Raw genomic sequence first — 18,382 nt, forward strand, 5'->3', positions numbered from 1 at the left:
ACTGTGCACAGCGGTGGGGAGCCAGACCCATCTCAGCCCCGCTCCCCACACGAGCCACCCACAGTTTCATCCCGCTGCCCGCCAGGGCCCTGCAGCCATGCATTCTGGCCCTGGGCCCCAAGCCACATGCACTGCCCCAGCCCTACCCAACTCACTCCCTTCCTCCCTCCCTATGGGGGCCTCAATCTCTCCTTCCCCCACCCCCACCAGACTTACCTGCAGGAGCTGCTCTCTAGGCTGCTCACACATGCACATGGCACCCCCTGTCTGGCAGCCCTCCTCCTGCTCCCCACAGCCCCTTGCAGGCTGGAACTCTGCCAGCTGGCACAGAGCTCTTTGCAAAAGTGAAAAATCCACCTATTTCTCTGTTAAAATGAAAAATCTGCATTTTTCTTGGTTAAAAGGGAAAAACCATGTTTTCTTCCATTTTTCCACATGAAACAGAAAACCCAGATTCCTGCTCGTTAGTTTGTACACACTCCTCCAGACTGTACATTCAACACCTTCAGAGAGCACATGAGTATATACTCCATCCTGTTTGCAAGGGATGAGCAGGATTTTTTCTACAACTGCTTGTTCCAAATGTTATGGGCAAAGGAAGTAAGAGCTGCACGTCCCATGCTTAGAAACCATGATAGACTAAATGACCTAGAGGGCTGAGAAAGAATGAGGTAAGAGAAAAAGATACAGAAAGGCAGGTAACTGCATAGGAGGGCTTGAAGCTAGAGAAATGAGATGGGAGCATAGGAGATGGGACAGGTATAAGAGAGGCATGGTAAGGCAGCCTAGGAGAGATGAGACAGAGCTGAGAGAATGGAGAACAAAAATAAAAGAAGCAACTGGCCCTTATGTTCCTGTTCTCCAGTATCCAACTTGAGACACCTTAAGTACAACTTCCGTAATAGCTGAGTGACTAAAGCCTGTGAAAGTTCTGCTTGGAACCAAGAAAACACTGAATTGTCCAATACATTTCTCAAATTAGACCTTTAAAATTAGTACACACTTTTGACAATTTGTAAAGTAATTCCTCTGTCCCATTTCCACTTCTCTAAAATGAAAATATTCCCCCTCCACTTGCAGGGCTGCAGCAAAAAGAAGAATCGTTAATGCTTGTGAAAAACTTAGACCCAAAAATGAGAGCACTATAGAAAAGCCCATGAGACAATTAATAATTTTGTATTCTGTGCAGGATTTGGAGGGTGTGCAGTAAATAATACATGTGGTTGTACACTGAATGACAAAGATAAAAAAGAAGTATTGAATAGCTGCTGATTCAGTAAGCACCATACAGTCTATGCACTAAATAGGGCAGAAGCTCCACAGAAAAAAGTATTACGTGACTGGATAACTACCTATCTTTTAAGTGTTTGACGTTGCAACCTTACTCTTGTTCCTTTATGTAGATCTTTTATTTTTGCTATGAATACTATGCCGTCTATTCAGCAGACATTTCCCTTATTTTGCCAAATTCTTAGTGGAGACAAGCAAGAAAACAAACAAACAAATGACAGCCTATTCCTGGCCTCATATTTTAAATATTTGACCTTGTTATTCCAAAAATATTTTCCCTCACAACCTGCTTTATAAGTGCTTCAGACATGGAGATACCTTGGTAGACCTTGGGAAGACCGGACAAAAATTACAGAAACCTGGTCTGCTGGTTTATAAAGTTTGAATAATACACTTCCCACTTAAGACACAACTAACATCATAAACTACTAAGCCAAAAACCTGACCACTTTTAAAGTGCACTGTGACCCCTTTCTTTACAGAAGTGTTTTCACCATAATGGAAATCCAAAACCAAGCTTATTATATACCTGGATTTGCTCTGCATAAATGTATAAATATTATAAATTTATACTTTAAGGTATTTTGACAGTTATATAACTCAGCAGAGATCTGTCTGGATAAAAACAGGCAGGAAGAAGAAGCATGGATCTAGATTACCCTCTGTCTTCAAACACTTTAGGAATTGTTAAAATATGATGCAAGAACTACTATATTTAAGAATGTTTCCTTTTTTCTAATCAACTTACAAACTGAAATGCAGGAAAAGGCCCACAGAAGCAAAAGAAAAAACTCTGTATTAGAAGAGACCATTTCTGACTCTCAAGAGACAGTAGTTATTTGGGGATAACCAAAATCAATGACACACAGTATGCCCATCCTGATATACAGGGCTGACGCCATCCCACACCATGAAAGCTACCCTTCTCATCTTATACATTAGAGGTCTCCACAATGTTCCTGTTACATGCAAAACAGAGCACTTTTATAAATCAGTGTTTCCTTCTATGCCTGGCTCTAGTTATAGGCAGTATAAAAAGGGAGTAATTGGGGTGCAGAAAGGCCAAAAAGGCATGAAAAGAAAGTTGTGGAATTCCTTCAGCACCCAACTGTGTCCACAGATGCTGCATGAAGATATGGACTACTGGGCATTATCAGCCTCAGATTCTGAAGTTCAGCATAGCTTCCAGACAGAAGGCAGGCTAAATCTGCACTAACTAGTTGGAGACTAACTAAATCAGAAATGAATAGCATGAGAGCTTTTGTGAGCCCAAACTCACTTCACCAGATGCTGTGAAAACACAGCAAAACAGTGTTCATGCTTTTTTTCTGACCACAGAAAAACAATAAAGCCATTTTTTCTCTTGCAAAGAACTCAGAAAGACTACAACCATGGGTTTCTATTTAAAATCTCTGGATTTATCTTATCAGTTAGATTTGCAAACCTAACAGTGCTAATATTGTGTGGCACGCCACAACACCCTTGTACCTCACTCAAAGTACCCCATCAAAGGTACCCCAGGGTAATCCACTGAGGGGTGCCCTTACACCACTCATTGCTTTAACGCAGGGGCGGGCAAGATGTGGCCTGCGAGGCCATTCTATCTGGCCTGTGGGGCACCTAAATTTTTTAGAAAATTAATACTTATCTGCCACTGGCTACCTGTCATGCGGCCCTCAATGGCTTGCCAAAACTCAGTAAGCGGCCCTCTGCCCAAAATAACTGCCTACCCCTGCTTTAATGTTTTGTTACTATTGTTAATACTTCGGTTTTAAGAAAGCTATCAAGTCACTGCATACCATTGGTCACAAACTCCACAAGAGAAAGACCACAAATATGCAAAATGAGCCACACCTGTAGGGTAAAAATGGTGGATACAAAAGACATCTCAGCCCAAATCATACTCAAAATGCCACTCCAAAATAGATCAAAAAACAAGGCATAACTGATGAAGAGGTGCAGACAGACACACCAGGAAAAACAATAGGAGGTACAAGATACCCTCGTATGTGCAACCTACTATTCTCTCAAAGACACTGACACAGAATCCTAGAATCCAAGACACGCAAAGCACAGAACATATTATGAATTCTGCTGGGGGAACTACCATGCACTTCTATTGGACTACAATCCAGCTCAGAGAGAAAATGTTGATAGATAATTGTGCAGGACAGAATGCTTGCATGTTTACTCTGCATGCTTGCATGTTTTATTCGGCATGCTTTACTGCAGAATAAAACACATTTAAATACAGTTCTTTTAAATTCCTGATATTGTCAATCATATCAATATATTATTTAAATAGCCTAGATTATTATAACATCAAAATTCTTGTAGTCAAACTGTACCTTTCTTATTTGTATGTTTTATATAAGCTTTGTATTGCAATACAACATGCTTCTGACCTACTAGAAACTGAATCCAAAATACATTATCAGAACTTAAATAAGTCATTACAGCAACATCAAAATGTAATGATTCTACGTAGAATTTTGACAGGGCGGGGTGGGAGTAGTGTGAAGGAAGGAAATAAAAGGCAGGCTAAATGTGCAACTTTATAGACTAGCCGCATCAGAGACAGATATAGCATTACCTTTCATGCGTTACCTTTCATAAGCTGGAGCTCACTTCATCAGATGATGTGAAAGGATATGCACAGTGCAGTGTATTAAATAGAGAGAAAGAGGGAGGTGGGGAGAAGCAGGAGGGAGGCAAGTGCTGGAAGAGGCAAAGTAGCAATGAACCCACAGGAACAAAGGGTCACAAAAGCTAATCCACGTAATGGGATAAAAGTCCTCGTCTACATCATCAGTACACTATAGCCACTCAAGTCAACAGTCAAACTCAAACTTCGTTTCAACCACCTACAATACCAACCCCAGAAAAAGGAAAACAGAATCCCTCTGTCTGTCACTTACAGCCCCTGGCTTGAATACCTGAGACACATACATCATTAATGACCTCCGGCCCCTCGTGGAAAAGGCCAATTGTCTCAAGGTAGCCATGGGGCAAACATATCCTCCTGTACATATAGCCTCCCCGCACTGCCCCCAACCCAAATGGTATCTTTCAAGCAACCAGCCACCTAACTTCCAGTCTCACCAAGGTACCAGGTTCTGCAACAGAGCCAGATGTCTACTGTGCCCCTCATCAATGCAGATCACATCATCTCTGAAATAAATAACATGGATTATAACATCCAAGATGCACTCTCCTGCAACTCTACCAACATTATATACTCCATCACCTGCTTACAGTACCCCTCTGCTGTCTACATTGGACAGATGAGATAATCCCTATGTGATGGAGTGAACAAACACTGATCTGACATTAGCTTTAGAAAGATGCAAAGACTTATGGAAAAACACATTAACCTCCCTGGACATTCCACTGCTGATCTCTTGATGGCTGTTCTTAGGCAACAAAACTTTAAAAACTGACTTGAACGGGAAAATGAGGAACAAGAAATTATGCACAAACTGTACTTGTGTTAATTATGGGCTTAAACGGGGATTTACAGATTCTTATTCCATGACTTGGATTAGTTTTCGTGACCGTTTTGTTCCTATGCGTTCATTACTTTTTTGCCTTGTCTACCACTAGCCCCATTCCCTCTTCCCCCACTCCTCCCTCTCACCCTCCCTTCCTTTTTTATTCAAATCACTCTCTCCATTTTATACACTGCTCTGTGCATGCCCCCTTCACAGCATCTGATGAAGTTGGTCTGTACAGCTGCACATCCACCTGCTTTCTGCCTGACTTCAGACTAACATTGCTAAATACGTTTATGCTCATGGAAGGAAATAAAACGTTTTCTCCAAACTTTTCATAAATGTACCCAAAATATGTTCCCTTCTAGATAAAGTTAAAAAATGCATGTAATAGTTATACAGAAAGCATTATACTAGTAGTTTAAGTTAAATTAATAATAGTCCATACATGTCCTGAACAAACTTCCAGTGGTATTTATTGGCCAGTGCCTGACCTGCAGTATCTTTGCAATTTCTAGCCTGAGCTGAGACTGCCAAACCATGCTAATATATGATGGTTTAGTCATGCACACAAATAAAAATGATGATGAATCTGTTATTTCATTTTCACTTATGACTTTAACATAAGAGTTGAACTCCAGAAGAAAAACTCTGGAGGTAAAAAGTATAATCCAGACCCCTTTCTCACCTTGACACTCTTTCCTTACCATACTTTTAGAGGGATTCTGAATGTACCTTACCTGACTAAAGTAGAGTCCTTGGATTAAGTCCAATTATTCTGATTATATCCATGACTTCATTGGAGTTGAAGATGCAACTCAGGGCATAATTTAGCCTCTTAAATTCAAATTAAACACTTTAAACATAACACTGAATGAATCATAAAAATTCTGATTTCCAAAACAACCATTCCATTGAAAGCTTGTTAACTAAGATCTGGCATAAGGAAAACACTTCCCTTATTACCAGTTTGGATGAATCTCTTCTGAGAGAGAAGCACATGTTAAATTAGGTCTGACGTTTCACACAAGTCGGACTTAGCAGAATTCAGACAAATCATGCAGCACCTAAAGAGAAATCTGGGAAGATAAAAGAAACAAGGAAGAGAACTCAGATAAATGGGAGATTTGGTTTCTTATCTTGAAGACAAGGAAATGCATTGGACATTTTTATTTCAAACCTACAGAATTCATGAATACAGAGTATTTAAGGCCAGAAAGAATGATAAAACCATCTCTGACATCCTGTATATCTATTTAAGGCCAGAAAGGATGATAAAATCGGCTTTGACATCCTGTATATTACAGGTCCTTGATCCCCCCATTATCCTTGTATTGGGACCAATATCATTTACAGGCAGTCCTCGACTTTCGATGTTTTGAGTTACGTCAAAGGGCACTTACGACATTTGTAAGTTGACACCCTATTTCAATGTTCTGACATGGGTTTCACCTTTATGATGTCAAACACAGCTATGTCCAGCTGGTAAGTCTGTTGTGGTGGGGGGGAGACAGGAAGAAAGAAGCACGGGGAGGCAGATTGATGCCCCCATAGCGAGGGAGGGCTTGAGGCTGGGGTTGAGACTGAGGCAAGTGCTGCCCAGCCGGGGCAGGGGCAGGGGCGGGCAGGGAGAGGGTGGAGCAGCTCCTGGCTCTGTGCACCGCAGGTCCAGGAAGGCATGAAGAGGCATGTGCTCCAGATCTGCGGGGGGTGGCCGGGGCCGGGTTTTGCCCTGCCAAGCAGCGGCAGCTGCAGGACATGGTGGGGGTGTGCCCCTAGATCTGCACGGGGTGGGCAGCAGAGCAGGGGCTATGGGGGGGGGCTGCAGCTACCCTAAAATTCCCCATAGCCTCCCACCACCCACCCGGAGCAGGTCTGGCCCAGGCTGCCCTAAGCAGATCTGGGGCACATGCCCCTGCCATGCCCTGCTGCCACTCACCAGGGTGAAGCGAAACCGTGGCTCATCCAGGAGGCACAGGAAGGCCGGAGTGGCTCTGCCACTGAAGACTGCTTGTCCAAGGCAGTGCAGCACCTCTGCCCCAGAGCCCCCCGCCCCTACTGGAGAAGTGGTGGTAGGGCAGAGCCCTCACTCCCAGCACCTTCCACCTGAAGCAAGCCATGCCTGCATCATGCCCCCCACATGGGCAAGCGGCAGCAGGGCAGAGCCCCCATGACCAGCACCTTCTGCCTCGCTGTGTGGAAATAGTTGGACAAGTTGCAAATTCTCCCGTGGCTGCCCATAGCCCCTGCTCCCAGCACTGCCGGAGTGTAGCCCAGCACCGCCCGCCTCGCCGCGGGGGACAGCAGCCCGATGAGCCATGGCTTCTCCTGCAGCTGCCAATAGCCCCCAGAGTGCAGCCCCGCACTGCTGGCCTCCCCACAGGGGGAGCAACCGGACAAGCTGTGGCTTCGCTCCGGGGCTATGGGCTATTAATCATTTGGCTGGAGGATCAAGATAAACCCTGTGCTCCTGTGAGTTTAGGAAAAGGCTAAAAGTCTTTATGATGAACAGCAACAAGTGGCAGAGGAAGAAGATGTACCCACTGTTGAAGAGACTCCTCCCCGTAAACTCTTGACACCAAATGTTGGCTGAGGCATTTCAACATTCGGAAGCTGCCATGTCCCTGTTTGAGGAACACTGAACGCCGTGCATTAGTGAATAGGGGCATATCCAACATGTACAGCTGCTACAGAGAAATTGACAAGCAAAAGAAGAGAACATCTGTTCAAACTTCCTTGCACACTTTCTTTAACAAAGCAGACAAGACTCCAGAAGAACCTGTGGCCAAGACTCCTGAGAAGACTCCAGCCAAGAACCCTTGTCCCTCAAAGTCATCTCAAAGAAGTCCTTCCAATTTAATATGATTGCTATTTACATTAATGTAGCTATATTAAATACAGTAATGTAGCTATATCACTTGTATATTATTGACTGAGTATAAAATTCTGGGTTATGTTTGGTGAAAATAGGGTACTGGGCCTTGGTTCAGGAACCAATCCCCCATTCATAACACTGTTTTCTCTGGGAAAATTTGTTCTGAGTTACAACGTTTCAACTTAAGACACAGTTGTCAGGAACCAATTGTGTCATAAGTCCGAGCACTGCCTGTATTTGATTAAAGCAGATCTTCCAGCACATCATCGGCCTTTATTTGAAGAATCAAGAAACAGAAAATCTACCACTTCCCTTTGTGGTTTTTTCAAATGTGAGATTATGCTCGTTGTCAAACAACTCACAAAAATCCTAAAGATTATTACATCTACACAGTTATCTTTATCAAGCAAACTTAAATTTCAAAGAATGAGGTCAGGATTATTTGCCCAGACCTATTTTTCCTAAAACCATGGTGACTGGCATTAAATTATATTCTTCTCCTTTTATTAATTGAATCTCATATTTGTATCTTCATATTTTGCTCTAGGCTGATGTCTGACTATGTGGCCTAGACCTATGAGGTTCATTCTACTCCTCCTTTTGGGGCCCCTTTACATACACTGGTAAAGGCACAGTGGGATCTAATGCATCATCCACACAATAATGTCTCTTGCCATGCCACGCATGTATAACAGAAGGTGCGATTGTGAGAGCATACATTAGATCCTGAGCTCCCCCTGCACCCACAAGATTGCGGCAATCACTCAGCTGCAGGCCACCCTAAGTGCCCCAGGAGCTGGGAGATCAAAGCAGGGCCCTGCAGCTGCCAGGACCCAGAGTTGTAGCTACAGAACTTTGGGTCTCAGTGTCAGCAGCTGCCAAATCCCACCTGCACCCTCCATGCAACCAAGGCTGAGATTTCCATAACTGACAGGACTTTCAGTCCCAGCTTCATCACATGCACAGCCAGGATCCGAGGGTCTTGCAGCTGATCGGACTCTGAGCCCCAGCTGCATGCAGAGTGCAGGAAGGAAGCATCCTGTCAGCTACAGGACGCTGCTGTGATCTCCCAGCCCCAGGAAAGTGTGGGGTACCCCACAGCTGGAAAATTGCAACTGTAGTCTCCCACCAGAGGATACATTGGCTGGGAGAGCACAGCAGCTGCTATCTTCCAGCCGCTGTGTGGAGTATCAGGAGTGTGTTATGCACCCCAACAGCCAGGAAATTGCAGCAGCTGAGGTTTCCCAGCCATGTGGGAGACTTCCTACACATGCAAGCTGGATAAAAACCAGTTACAAAGTTATTACACATTTTTGAGCAATAACTTTCTAGCTGGTTGGACTTTTTAAGGTGTCATAATTAATTTGCAAGTATAGCCAGTCTAAATTTATTGTGCAATTAACAGGATAATTGCATAATACATACAACATAAGAGAAGCAGCCTTTAAGTACTGATAAGGCCTTGGCCTTCTCCATCAAAAATTTCCCCAATAAACCAAGTTTATTTAAAAACAAACACTGACTGGTCAAAGCTCTCCTCAGACTGTTCTTTTGTAACGTGGTGCATTTAAAATAGTTTATCCCTAATCCTGGGCTTCTAACAGACTAGCAACTACTTCAACATCCCCAGCAATTCAAAAACAATTCTCCCAAACACAGAGCAAAAATATTTATGAAATACTTCTGCCTTTTCCGCAGCATTACTCAAAATTTTACTATCTGCAACCTGTAACTGGACTATCAAGTTATTTCAAATATATGAAATCCTAACCATCTTTAGCCTTGCCAGTCATGGGTTTGTCATGATGTCTACCGTTTCACTTATCAGAAGTTCTGAAGAGAAATGTACTTACCTTTTCCCCCCTTTTGCTAAATATTTGTTTCTAAAATGCTTCTTTCATTTTGGCACTGAAATAAGATCAGCTTTTAAGCCAAACTTGTCTTTCCTCTTCATTGTGGAATCATGAATGTTTGGCAATCCAGTATGTTTTCTTTTTTAAAAAATCCCAATTTTCTTACACTGTTCTGTCTTAATGTTTTTTATCCTGATCAAATTTAATTGATAATCTCCCTCTGCTTTGAGAAATTAAGATTTTTCTTAAGTACTAAGTATAAGCAGAATTGGTTGGAAGTGTCTTCTGTTTGTTCATCATACTGAATGCATTCAGGTCAGGATCACTGTTCTCTAAGCAATCACCAACTGTCAGAGCAATTATCAATTCAACTTTGTTCATTATTCTGAGGTCCAACATAGCTACCTAATGTTGACTGCAATTCTTTTTTAGAAGATCATATACATTTTTAAGAAACTCTAACACTGTTTCACTACTGGAAGCATGAAACTTCCAAAACTGAAGCCCCCCATAACAGCACAATTTTTCCTATATGGAGAGGTAATAGAATCACAGAATCAGAAAACTGGTTGGAAGGGACCTCAGGAGGTCATCTAATCCAACCTCCTGCTTAAAGCAGGACCATTCCCAATTAGATAATCCCAACTAAAGCTTTGTCTAGCTGGGTCTTGAAAACCTCGAAGGATGAAGATTCCATCTCCTCTCCAGGTAACCTGTTCCAGTTTTCCAACCCTCCTAGTAAGAAAATTCTTCCTAATATCTAACCTCAACTTCCCTTGCTGAAATTTGAGACTCCTACTCCTTGTCCTGTCAAAGCAAGCCTCTGCTGTGGCAGAAGGGCCTGTGTATTTGACTGATAACAAAAAGATTGTGAGTTCAAGTCTGGGTGTGGGTAGGTAAGCAAGTGCCTGTCTAGTTTAGCCCCTGTTCTATGGTGCAGAGGGCTATGTGGTGACCTGAAAGCCTAAGGTCCTAAAGAAACAACTAATCCTGCTCTCTAGTTTACTTCTGTGGCATTATAAAAAAAAGTTTGACAAATACCCCTTTACCTAGACTAACTGTTACACACAAATTCAAGGTCCTAGATTTTTGGGTCATCCATACTAATATCTAAAATAAATAACTTCATGTAACACAGTATACCAGTCCCAAACGTCTTTCATCTATACTGTTCTTTGTAAATGGGTTATAACTAAACATTATAGCAGTCCAATCATTTGAGTTATCCTACCAGATTTCAGCAAAGCCAATTATTTACTAAATTTCTTCTCACTAATGATAATTACCAATTCCTCTCATTTGTTAGGTAGACCCCAAGCATTGGTATAAGAGATGGAATAATCTTTCACATTCTTTGCTATGCTGGTTCAGTTTGTTTGCAACATCCAGAATTTAACTTTGCATAATATTTGCCTCCTAAACACATTCCTTTATATTGATGTCAGTAGACTGCTTCACCTAGTCTCCCAACTCAGTATAAGCTTGTCTCCGATTGGAAACTGGTCCAAAGTTCCACAGAAGCCAAACTTTCAAACTACCAGTAACAGTCAACAGTTCATCTCTAGTATCGTTTGCCCTTTTTTGCATAAGGGAAGACCACTGCAATTCCCCGCTTAACTTCTTTTTACGATTCTAAAATCTGATCTGTGCATTTCCACACAGTATCATATCATTTGTTACAACACGCTTCGTTATAAGTATACACTTGCTAGATAATTTAATCCCATTTAATCTTGCCACTACATCTGTTCTTTTACTTTCCAGCACACTGTCCTGTTTTCCTTGTGTTTTTTGCTGAATTCTCTGCCTGCTTTTCTTAATATGTGATACCGTGAAGCTTCCTCCTAACCTACCAGCCAGTGGAAGAGATGGGGGAAGGGGAGCAGGGAAAAAGGAACCTGTGGCCTGCTGATGCTGTCCCCAGCATAGCTGATCCCTGCAGCCTGGGACAGGAGAGGGTCTGGGGCTCTCCCTAAGATCAGAGAAGCCAGGGGCAGCAGCAGAAGTTGAGGGCAAGAGGGGAGGCAAGTGGGGGAGGCAAGTGGGAGAGGCAAGCAGTGGAGGGACAAGTGGGTTGGGGCGGGTCAAACAGCAGGGGTGCAAGTAGCAGGGAGATAGGCATGAAGGAGCACGTACCAAGGGACGCAGCCACTGGGAAACCTAAGGGGCAGGCAGGCAAGGGGAGGGGTCAGGCTGCCTGCTCCCCATGCTGCTTGCCTCTCCAACCACTGCTTTTCCACTGTAGTGATGAGGGGGGGGAATGACTTTAAGATAAGCCCCAGTAATTAGATCCTCCCCACCATACTATGTGCCCCCTTCTCTCATGTTCCCCGCCACACTGTATGGCCCTTCTGCCCCGCTCCTTGCCACACCATGCGCCCCCTTCTTCAACCCTCCCCACCACACTGTATACCCGCCTTCCCCCATGCTCTCCCCCACCTGACATACACCCTACCTGCAGCCTGAGCCATGCTGGCCCCATCTGGAGCTATTGCAGCTCCTTACGTGGCCTGTACTTAAATACAGGACAAGGGCCTTCCCCCTCCCCCCCGCCAAGCTGAATGAGGGAGAACCTCATCTTAATTTTGAGTAAATAGAGTATTACAGGAAACATATACATTTCAGTAGGTGGCAAGTAGATTTCAGGGGTGGGGGGTGAGGAAATCAACAAGATGTTGGAAGATTGGCACGCAAAGCATTATTTTCTTACACAAATCCACGTTTAAAAATGAAAAAAATAAGCAATATTGAGTATTATGGGATTACTGTCAGCAGTGTCCACTGAGACCATCTTAAATCCAAAAATCAACACTCAGACATCACTAACAAGAAAATTAAATCACAGCAATAAATGTGGAAAGAATGAGAGATAACAAGCAATAATGCAGCCAGCCGCTCACTAGCCAGTTCTTCATACCTTTAAGCAGAGAGGCAACATCTCCCTACCAAGATCAATTTAAACCACCATGTGAGAGGATGGAGATTCGCAAGGTAAAATTATCTTTGAGCTGACTAAAGTATAATGTGCTGAAGAGACAGGGTCTTCATTCTATTAAAAAATGTGGGAAACACTGAATACCTAGTTTTCTATGCTAGCTGAAACTTTCAGGGAGCTTGTGTAAACAACTGTGAATAGTGGGAGGCAATAGTTCCATAATCTGGGGACCCGGCAAAAATCTCACTTGCCAAAGAAAGGCTCCACCATCAGAGTGCACTTGGCGCCAATAACAATAACTAGACCTAGCCCAAATCTAGTTGGCTTGAAGCACATGAGAATCATTGGTGGCAATCCTACAGAAAGATAAAAAAATAGCTATGATGGATCTGACCAGACCAAAGTCTTGTTCCTTTTGTGCAGTGGAAAAGGTTTCTCCCAAAGGCAGTATGAATGCTACATTTGATCCATATCACTCTATCCCTAGCTGTTTTGGCACCAGATAAAACAAATGATATCTACTTTTCCCCATGGTTTCAGCAGATTTACAAGAAAAGGTCAGGGGGCAAGAAGAGCTGGGAGCTGAGTGGACACACCAGAAGCAGCCTGGGGTAAAACAGCAGGATCCAGGGAGTGACAAGAGGCAGGCATCCAAGTCCCCACAGTGACAGTGAGAACATAAGTCCTCATGGGGATTTTTCTTTTTTTCTTTTGGTTGGGGGACTAACTGAAGAAATGAGACAGCAAGAGAAAGGCTGGGGCATGATGGCACCCTAAATATGGGTTAACTGATGGGTAGAGCCAGTGAGGGAGCAACCTGTAAAGGGACGTCCTAGATAAACGTACAGAACGGGGTAAGTCAGGGCCTGACAAACTCAGTAATCGATGAGGTATGATGATAAATAGAGTGACTGAGCTCGTTTAGTCATGATTCAAGGACAGATGTTAAACTTCTTGAGTGATGAAATCTAAGTAAGAATCAGGAGACAAAAACTTGGTAATTAACGGAGTTTAATAAGTAGCTGAGTGATAAAAACTTGGTAATTGATGAAGCAGATAAGGATTAACGTAGTGATGACTACATCAAGCTTTCATGGGTCAAGTGTAAATAAAAGCCAACGAATTTGGTGAATCCTGGGGTCCCCATGGAAACTGCCAGGATTCACACTGAACTTCATCCCTGCTCTTTACAGCCCCAAGGACAAGTGGCAGCCATCTTGGTGACCATCAGTCACACTGTTGTTTCCTCTGTTCTACCCCACTTCTATCCCAGTGAAGAAAAGTCAACTAGCCTGATTAACATACACTCCCCAGTTTTGGAGGGCTGATTTTGGGGGGAAAGGTGCATAAAATACACGAGTAAATATGGTATATGGTATGCTAAGCTCCAGCGGGTATACAAGTATTTAGCTTTGCACCTTCATAGAATACCCCTGAACTGATGTGATCCACAATTTTTTTCTGTGTAAGGCAGTGGTTCCCAATCTGTGGTATGGGTACCACCAGTGGTACACAGACAACCTGTCAGTGGTACGCATTAACAGATCTATTATAATTAATTTACATGACAAAACTTTGTTGGTGGTACTTAAGTTTAACTGAAAATTTTGTTGGTGGGACTTAAGGGTGCAGCGTTTTAAACTGGTGGTATGCAATCTGTCGGGGTTTGGGAACCGCTGCCGTAGTGGTATGAAAGAAGTGGGTAATTGCTGGTGGAGTGTATTCTGGGACTTAGACGGAGAAGCAGAAAAGGTAAAATGATGCAAGAGCTAATAAAAAGGGTTGGGGAACCCAGTTTTTTACAAAAAACAACAGAAAACTCTACCAGTTCTCTCCTGGACTGGTAACACAAGCTCATACCATTTTTGTTACACATACTAATGTTTTTTGGGTACAACCCAGAAAACAAAGTTACAAACTACACGACTGCATCAGCACTAAAAACTACATTATCACTAATATTTTACTGTGTACAAAAGAATCAATCCTGGTAATGTCATTCTTCTCTGAAATTATAACTCAAAAGACTGAGACTGTTATTGCCAACGCACTGACTAGGTAATTGTGTTATAAACATTTTAATTGATATTAGTCATGTCACAGGCGAGTTGTAATGGTTATCTTAAATGAGGATTAATCAAAAACCTTTATATCACACCAAACCATTTCTGACACCTATATTACAGAAACACAATTGTTATTGGAACTATTTTTAAATATTCCTGCACCTGGAAAGTAAAGTATTGGTTACCATGAGTCTCAGCGTACAGGCTTCTGAATTAGAGAAAATTCAAATTCAAATAGAAACCACCAGCAAAAATGACTTGCAGTAAAGTCATTTTTTACATTTAAAAAATGTCGAACTTTAACAAGTGGTTATCTCAAACCTGTAAGGAATATTCTGGGAAGTAGGAATTTCTCCTTTCCAGTGGCATAAGTCTTCCATTTTGGGGCTCCGCAAGATCATGAAATATACTGAATACTGTTTCAAGCTGTTATAATTTTGACAGGATTTCCACATTTTGGAAGAAAGCAGGAACTTTGTCTATAGTTGGCTTTTTTTTCTATATGTGTTAGAAGCCATTCAAATTAGAACACATCCTAAATAATCACTTTAAAGAGCAAAGAGTAAAAATTGGCCAAAAGTGTGTAATAAATAAACTAGTACAAAACATCTACCTGTTAACTACCTCCCAAGGAAAAAATGAAACCCTGATTTACAGCAAGAATTAGAACTCATAGGGTGTGTCCAGATGAGAACAGACATTTGTTTCCCGGGGACAAGCAGCAGTGACACACCTTGTTGGAAATGGGAATGCCTATGCCACGCGTGCTCTGGCATGCAATAGGTTACCCCAGTTGAAGTAGCAGAGGCTGGGCCCAGCAACTGTGCTGGTCCCCGTAGCCTTCCTGACTTTCTTGGGGTCTCCCAGGGCTGCAGCCACACCAAGAAACCTAGCTGGCAACTGGAGCATGGCTCCAGCCAGCCAGGCTCCAGTTTTGGGCAGCGCACACTGCCCACAAGGGCACTGCCCCGCTTTTTCTCTGTGTGGGTTGTTTTTTCCCCTGGGATCTCCCAAGGTCAAAAAAAATTCCCTGCACTACAAGGTAGCAGCGCAAGGTATGCTTACATGTGTGGTGTGTGGCACTACAGGTGGGTATGAGGTGCCACATACCACATGTCCACGCTCACGTGGATGCAGCAATGGTCTCTCAGTTTTCAACTTAACACATCTGCCTTAGGTTATTTCATGCTATATCTCTCTCACCATTCCTCTCCGATTTTGTTTCCCAAACCTGTGAGACATCCAAAGGTTTTCATATAACCAAAAGACTTCCTGCAGTAAGGCTGTGACTCAGCTAGGTGGTTCCCACCCATGCTCTCCCCGTCTCAATCTGATTCTCTCACGGTTCCCAGTTCCAACCTTCTCTCTTGGTTCCCATTTCCCAGTCTCCTTATGTAGTCAGTCCCTATTTCTCTCTCCCCCCCATCCAATCCCAGCAGACTCCTTGCCCAGTTCTATTCTCCCTTATCCTTTCTACATTCAAATTACAAGCTCTCTTTCTCCCTGTTGTCCCAGCACATCTGTGGGAGAGAAACGTCACTGAGAAGACAGGTCAGACTTTTTGCTTCTAGTTTCATTCCAGTATTCAGCAACAGCCCCCAACCAGTGGAGAGGAGCTATGACAGGTTAAGTCCAGGTTTATACCTGTAGCCAATGAATGGAAAAAGCATATTCAAATGCTCTATGAAGACGGTATGTGGGCACTTTGAACAAAACTGGCAATCATAGAAATTTGAAACACGCCTGATGCAGATGGAATGCTTGCAGATCACAGATGCTAAGCTTAAAAAAGTCTCTGCTGAGCATACAACACCATAATTACTCAAAGCCTTACAACTTGGCCAGATTTAGGACGATTTTCTCAAGGTCACTACCAATACCCTGACAAATTCAAAACATGTGCAGAGTTGGTCAAAGAAAATATGACTAAAATTAGCATTGGTAAAACAATATCTTACTTTACCTTGTTCTTAGAAACACCTGAGAAATGTGAATGATGTTGGCTTCTTTTGCAACAACACCATACTCATTCACATTTAGCTTATCCACCATAACCCCCAGGTTCTTCTCTGCAATACTGCACCTTACCCAGTCACTCCCCAGTGTTTTTGGACAGTTTCACAGTTTCATAGTTGTAGGGTAGGAAGGGACCTGAGCACATCATCAAGTCCAACCCCCTGCCATGGCAGAAAAGAATACTGGGGTCAAACGATCCCCGCAAGGTGTTCAGCCAGCCTCGTCTTAAAGACCCCCAGGGTAGAAGCCAGCACCACTTCTCTTGGAAGTTGGTTCCAGATCCTAGCCTCCCTGACCGTGAAGTAGCGCCTCCTGATATCTAGCCTAAATCTACCCAGCTTGTGACCGTTATTCCTGGTCACTCCTGGTAGCGCTCGGGGGGACAGGGACTTCCCCAATGCCTCATCATCACTGCTTTACTGCCTGCAATTTAACTTTATTGTTGATTATTTATTGCTTTAATATTTCTTGAAGTTCTTTTTGAATTTCAACAGCATCTGCAATACAGTAGCAATCTTTCTGTAGTTTGTCCAAAGCTATGGAAATAGGTTTTAGTGAATTCAGCATATCTCCTACTTTTGTCTTTACTCCAAGAGTTAACTACTTTAGCTGTGATACTTTCATCAGTTTTGTCACATTTTTCTTCATAGATGGTCATCAGAATATGCCAGTTCTTAATAAACAGCTCAAAGCAGTCAACCACCCAATTTCATCATACATTCGGGGCAGAATTAGCTTGGATCCCCCAGCTCTGTTCAGTGAAGCAGAAGCAAACTGGTTGTTACAGAAGTATTTTGCAAATTTCAACATTTTCCTTTAGTACTTTCCTGGAGTACTTGGCTAAAAGATGCATCAAATGAGCACTGCACCCATATGTGATATGTTTCAGGTGTGCTTAATTATCTTCTAAGTTTCTTCTGATCTTGCTAGGTTTGCAGCACTATCTGTGACTGCACCTGATGCACATGACTTTTGAATTTTTGCTCACAGTTTGTTATAGCTTTTACTGCTAGTTTTAAATATTCCGCAGAATAGGCATTTCCTCATGCATCAGTTGTTTCTGAGAGATAAACAGTCCCATCTTCTGTTGTCACAAAGCACATAGTACTGGATCATTGTGTACTTTGCTCCATCTATCAAGACTCAAATTCATACTTTTTTCTTCAGCGGTTTTTGCACACTGTTCAATTTCCTTCTCATACCCAGAAGATTTCCAGTATCTGTTCTGAGTGCAACATGGTCATAATAATTGAACCATGCCAGTAAAATGTTTGCTCGGAACAAGATGAAAGGGAGAATTTGTTCCATAAATTAACCAAACAAACTTATCATCTACATTGTCTTGCTGGACTTTGCTGGTCCTGATTATGAACTCATCTACTGTTTTACTTGATAAAGAAAAAAAGTCTCTTTTTGGATACAGAGAATTCACTGTCTGAGGTATGTTTAGTTGCAATACTCCTGGTATTGGTACTAGTGGTACCAGTATCGGTACCAATAGATGATGCTGAAGTTGCAAACATTGCAGAATATGGACATTTAAAATTTCTTATATCTAAGATGGACAGTTAACCGGTATCGCAACAGTTCAGACACTGAACTTCCTCAAGGAATGGATGGCTGGAGAGAAGGAAATAGGACACACTTCTCCCTCAATATGTAAGATAGAAGCCAAGGGACTCAGCTTCCTAAAGGGTTTATTTAGACCACGCTGCTGCAGACAGTGATCCTAAACTTCTGAGTTTCTCTTCATAGCTGAAATAATGCCATCCTATCAACAACTGTCCTTAATCTACTCCAACAAGAGGAGACATTCCTCTATGGACTGGGCAAGTCTACATGAAATAAAGCAATAA

General features: G+C 42.7%; 1 protein-coding gene across 3 annotated transcripts in view; it reads right to left on the reverse strand.

The window, feature by feature from the left end:
• FAM172A (family with sequence similarity 172 member A) overlaps positions 1-18,382 on the reverse strand; it is a 405,744-nt gene that overhangs the window by 371,244 nt on the left and 16,118 nt on the right. The window lies entirely within an intron of this gene.

The sequence above is a fragment of the Crocodylus porosus genome, unplaced genomic scaffold (genome assembly GCF_001723895.1).
Source record: "Crocodylus porosus isolate Cpor-Errol unplaced genomic scaffold, CroPor_comp1, whole genome shotgun sequence".
Taxonomy (NCBI): Eukaryota; Metazoa; Chordata; order Crocodylia; family Crocodylidae; genus Crocodylus; species Crocodylus porosus.